Consider the following 6,204-nt stretch of genomic DNA (forward strand, 5'->3'; position numbering starts at 1 on the left):
CCCCCCAAGTTCGTGTGACCCCTCAGGGCACGTGACCTCGGGGAGGGGGTCACGTGACCCCCCCCCCCCCCCCCCCGAGAACACGTGACCCTCAGTTCCCTTGTTTCCTCATCCTCAAGAGCTGCGCTCTAAAGGCTGAACTCCATGGAGCGAATATGCGACGAATTACCGACGAACGTTTCGCGGCGGCGTTCGCTCTTGCCGCGGCGTCAAAAAACTGGCTGTTCGTCGCATAGCTAGCCGAGCTAGATATTGTGCGCCCGGCGAACGCCGCTACCGGAAGCGGCCGATGCGCGCCAGAGGACGCGGGCCAATGAGGACGTAGTACGCGATCCCACTTCCGCTTGGCACCGAAGTTCGAAGGTGAGCGCGCTCTTGGCGCACCTCCGTGATTCTGTCAGCGTGTACTATGGAGTCCCAGTGCGCGGTGCCGAAGCCGAAACAAGACTTAAAAGCAGCGCTGTTGGCTTATAATGACAAGCTCGTTTGTGCGGTACAGAAGCGGCCGATTTTGTGGAACTTCACTCTGGGTGACTACAAAGATCACAGGAAAAAGATTTCGATCTGGGACGACGTGTTGGAGGAGGTCGGCGAAGAGCCCGAAGGCAAGAGTACTTTTGTTTTGGTGGCATCATGATGCAGCTTTCTACTGCGCAGCTGTTAGATTAACCGACCGGTACTGTACTGCAGAGGGTTGTTGCAAGGAAAGCTGGTTACAACTTACATGTACCGATTTGTGGGGATAGTCACACTCCGCAATTCAAATGGAAGATTCTTTGTGACCAAAAATTAGTGACGTAGCCAGGAATTATATTCGGGAGGGTTGAGAGAGCTTTTTCGCATCTTTACGTGTAGTAGGCGATGTACAGTACCTTTCATGGCATTCAATATTTGTCTTCCTTTACTAAAACAAAAACATATTGTGGGGCTTGGCCGCCTGACACGTTAAGAAATGGGAGGCAGGCACACCAGGTGGCTCCGGCGCAGGTGCCAAGAAAGTCTTCTGGTGCTAATTCAAGATGCTGTTCTACCTAATAGACTGACCACTGCGCATTTTTACGATTAGCCGGCTGGTACTTTACTGTAGGGGGATGTTGAGAGGAAATTTGCTTACATGAATTGTATTGAATTCTAGGCAACACTCCGCAATTCCGAAGGGAGAGTCTTCGTGACACATTCACAAAGAAATTCAAGAAATGGAAGGTAGGCGCACCAAGTGGTTTCGGCGCAGATGGTGCCAAGGAAGTCCGCTGGTGCTATTTCAAAATGATGTTCTTCCTAAAGGACTTTGTCGATGTTCCAAGGTACGTGTGCAGGTCGTAGAGATTTGGGAAATTAGGTCAGATTTAGTTGATCCGCACCAAGCACATCTGCAGGGCCCAATTTTTTACTGTGTGCACTCTCTTTCTCTTTGAGTCCAAATTTTGTTCTCATGGCAGGCTACCTTCTATTTTTTTTAGGGAAGATTCCCGATATATATGGAAGTTTAAGCATCCACTACACAAAAAGCACGGCGTAAAAAGTAACCAAAATCTGCTTGCCTACATGAAAGTTCATGTCTCTTCTTGATATCAAAAGAAATAAACAATTTTTGCTTTCATCACATGGTAAAACAGGGCAGTGGCAGATGCGTTATTAAGCAGTACAATAATTATTGCTTACCTTTCTACATTACTTTTTTAGCGCCACAACAGCATGGCGCAGGGGTGCACAAAGATTCAGGAGAGCGGAGAGGCCGTCCTCATGGAGATTTACAGTGAAAGAGAAGGTAACAAACAATGTATTGACAGAGAAGGAACATTATTGATACACTAATGCAACAGCCACCTTGGGAACAGCTGTACCTACTGTACACTTTTAGAGCTCTTATAGCAATGCTCTATTGTAAAGCCTGGCCTGCTTGACAATAAGTTGTCACGACATCTCTATACCTGATGAATTATGAATGCAGGCAGTGTTAATTTAATGTTATGACTTTTATAGCACACATTTTTCTTCTCGACCCGCTGGAGCACGGTGATGCTCCAGACATCCTGAGCTCAGACAGCTCTTGCAGCCTGTCAAATGAGGCTGCATCACCAAAGGCACCACCAAAGGACAGCACTTCAACTGCTCCCAAAAAGCGATCTGGCGTAAACTCAAACCGGTAGAAAAGAAGAATTGATGTCGAACTAGACAAGGTCGACGAGCAGCTCCATGAAGTTGAAGAGGTGTACGTGTGCGCCCTCTTTGGTCAAATCATGGCCCACAAGATGAGGCTGTGCCCACAGCGCCTGAGAAGTGATTTTCAAATAGGTGTGCTTGGGGCAGCCAAGAAGTTTGAGGGGGAACAATAAACTACTTGCGCACACAAATCATTTGCCTGATGCAGTCTGCCTAAAAGTGTCATTCGATTAAGACTATGTCTGATGTGCAGCATGACACTGCAGTGAAATTCTCATACTAAACGGTGTCATTCACAACTATGTTCCGTCTCGTCCTATGGTGGACAAAGAGCCAAAGCTACAAGCCGCCTGCTCCAATCGTGAGCCATGTGATGTCATGTCAGAAATATACTACTTGCTTCCTAGCTGGCCAATGATTAGACCTGGAGGCCACTAGCTCTGACTCTTAGTTCATTGAAGAGCCAGATACGCTAAGTAGGCTAAAACTGCAAAATAGTATGATCATGTCCCATCACGCTATAGCAATTAAAACAAGTGAGAGGGAATACACGTTTTAATCTCTTTGATAGGTACATTTTCTGCTAATGTACAGATCAATACAACCACTACCGGTTTGTTTTGGCATTTAGGTCTCCATGCAATGAAAATATATACCGTAGTTTTCTAACTGTAGTCCGCAAAGGCAAAATTAAGGTCAAAAATAAGTTTTTGCTTAGATAGTCCTCACGCCGTACTTAGTTTGTGCCTCGTCTGAAAGTAAAAATTATCATACGCAGCACACTTTGAGAAAGGAAACGTATAACAGTGACAAGATACTGGGAGGTTGGGGGGAGATTTACAAACCGGTGGTAGCGTTGCATCATGGTCTCGTGCAAGAGGCCTTTTAGCTTCACAAAGAAGCTTGTATCATATATAAATCAACAATAATGTACCCCGTTATGAATAAAACCCTTCACACCTTGAGACAGTGAACGATCTAGAACAAAACAAATCTTTGTATAGTTTGTGCCCATAGCTAGTCCAAATCAGGTGAAATTTCAACTTTTAAACACGTATGGTCGGGAAAATACGGTAGTAACACAAACTCAATTTTAATAAAAAATTCAAGCTTATTTGTTTTATGCTAAGAGACCCGTACCACCTTGTAAGGAGCCAGACTGGCCTTGGACCTCATTGCATTGGTGGTGGCTGAAGACCCGTGTGTGCCCACTGCCAGCGAACTGCACCTTCCTTCATAAAGTACTCTACGAAGGTGCTCCGTGTCCCACCAGCAGTTTTATTAAAGTTTTTGCAGAAGTACGCTGCAAGTCACTTAAGTGGCTTTTATCTACTTCAGATCTCCACTTACCCGGAGTGCCAATTCCCTGTTTATCCTCAGTGTCTACATACTCTGCTGGCATGTATGCTTGTTCTCGTCCTGCACACAAAATTTATGAAGAACGCAACATGCCAAGACGACAAACTCGGCATTTTGTGGAAGGAGGTTCAGTCGACCGAGAAGGACCCTCCACCTAGCTGTCAGGATTCCAAAGCCGTTCTCCACGATGCGTCTGCAACATAATATTTTTGTCTTCGTGACAACATAACAGTAGTATGTACATACATGAGCTAGAAAAGATGTCCCCAAAGTTAACTATAAAAGTAATAAATGCTTTTCTACGTTATTTGCTTCGCGAAAAATGGGATTATATTTTTAAATATAATTTTAAAAGCGAGCACAAAATTCGAAATCGAAACTTCGGCTCCGAACCGCCAACATTAGCCTAGGGCCACCAAGACAATGGCTATCACTTAGTACGAGTTATCACGTGATCCTCTAGGCGACGACGCGCGGGATCGGGGCGGGCGTGTGCCAAGCGTAAGCGTCGTCTGCACCGCACCCTTTACCATATTTTGGTGTCTACGACGTTCGACGACGTCTGCAAATCTGCGACAGAAGTCCGTACACGTACTGCGGACGAAACGCCGAGAGGAAATAATCACGAACAATGAGACGACGACGGCGGTTGTGACGCGAAAACAATGGTAATGGCAGGACCACGGCGGGGCGGCCAGACGGCTCCCATGAAGCGCGCTGCGCAGCCATGTTTTATGGCAATAATGTGGACACTGCTGAGCGCCGAAAGGGAACGCTGCTGACGTCACCCGTTACGCTTGCTCGGAGAAGTAAAAACAAGGAAAAGGGGGCAATAGTGATGACTTTTAGCTCAATGCTGCCTATGCCCATGCCATAGCCTTGACTGCAGTGTTGGTTGCGCCTCAATTCGCCCTCTCGAGTCAGCCAATTTCGACAACTTGGCGAGTTGCAAAGTTTGCCGGAGCGCTTAAGAAACATTTAGACAGAACTAGGACATAATTTTTTATGTGTGGTCTTCCTAGGTGATACTGAAGAGGACTGCACTGTTTTTTTAAAAACAAAAATTAAGTGGAGTTACCCTTTAAGTAAACAGAAGTTAACTTTTGATTATCAGTTTCTCCTAGCATAGTATATTTGTTTCTACATCTGACACATCTTGTCTTTTCGTACCTTGCTCGACTCAGCCAATAGTTGAAGACCCTATGGTCTGTCTCCAGGTCGGCTCCAGGAAACGGGCGATGAAGTCATGGCGAAGCTGAAAAGCTTCATCGCCCACAATCACGTGCGGTGTCACTTTTGTGCTCTTGGGAAGCTTCGCTGGGCCTGGTAGTTCCAATGTTTCGTTCTCCAGTCGTCTCCCAAACTCTGAGGCCTTAAAGACATCCTCATCGCTGGGTCTCCCTGGGGCATCAACGTCAACCATTACAAACTTGTAATTTGCGTCCACCACTGCCATGAGTACAATGGAAAGGGATTTCTGAAAAAAAATGGCATTGCATCAATTATAGTGTCAGCATATGTTCCAGAGAAACTACCACTTACGAAATGCCATACTGGGGACTTTAGCTTAATATTGGCCATTCCAAGCTCTATTTCACAATCAATTATAAAAAAAGTAATCTGGCACATTTCTGTTCTATAAAATTTGGGACAAGAAAGCCATAACACCATCAGAAAACATTTTAACTGTAGTGATACAGGTATGTACAAGGTAGAGTAGGCTTTACCAATTCGCACCAGAGCACACACGAGGCTTCTCGTATTGCCCCATTGCACTCAAAGAAGCAACAAACAGACAGGAGCACCTAAGTTAGCTGAATAAGCTTATGTTTCTGACGTGGGCATTCAATATGCCCTCAGCGAGTTTTTCAAACGTTTGAAACCTGCCAAGTGGGTGCTTATTATGGCATAGATACATTATCAATATTTTTCGCTGCTACAACTTAACAAACCATTAAAGGGGCCTTTATGATGAGTCCATGAAGACTAAGTAGTACAGTCAAAAGTGATATCAGATCGTGTTTTACAGACAGCATGGAGTACAAGTTGAGGAACCTCTTGGCCCAAACCTGCCCTCTGTACCTTCAGGTGGCACAATGTGGTGCTCCGGTGTCACAAGTAGAATGTCGCGCAAGGCTGGCGACAATGATTTTTCTACATTATGAGACACATAATTATTGTGTAATGAAACAATAACAAATAGTTGCTACATTTTTACTTTTCGAAATGCAGTATTCAATTGAAAAAGCCAACTCACAAGTCATACAATTAATGACCTATTCACAAATAGACACAGCACATCTGGAATAAAACAGTGCAAAAGATACAAAAGAAGAGACAAACTGGACAGCACAGGGTGCTAAAAAGGAGAAAGAAAACACACCTTGATCCACGCAATCACAAGCGCACCTTTCACCCATTGTAACTGACTACGGCATGCGCTGGACCATCATTGTTAACTTCAGAAATTCCACTTCATTGCCACATAACGGCACTGATGCTGCGCTGATACAATTTTCTTCTCTACTCTGGATGCGGAAGGCTTCCAGCATCTTGCGTGTCACTGTGTCCCTGTGTCGTCCCAAGATGGTGGTGGCACAAACAAACGGCTCGCACAGGCACTGTTTGCAGTGAACCGATAGGTGTCCTTCCACTGTCGCTCCGAGGGAGTACCTGTGCACG

At 45.4% G+C, this 6,204-nt stretch overlaps 1 pseudogene; it reads left to right on the forward strand.

Moving 5' to 3' along the window:
• The first annotated feature begins 321 nt into the window (after window positions 1–321).
• Window positions 322–2,336, forward strand: LOC120842755 (annotated as a pseudogene).
• The last annotated feature ends 3,868 nt before the right edge of the window (window positions 2,337–6,204 follow it).

The sequence above is a fragment of the Ixodes scapularis genome, unplaced genomic scaffold (assembly GCF_016920785.2).
Source record: "Ixodes scapularis isolate PalLabHiFi unplaced genomic scaffold, ASM1692078v2 PGA_scaffold0__279_contigs__length_252992795, whole genome shotgun sequence".
Classification (NCBI taxonomy): Eukaryota; Metazoa; Arthropoda; class Arachnida; order Ixodida; family Ixodidae; genus Ixodes; species Ixodes scapularis.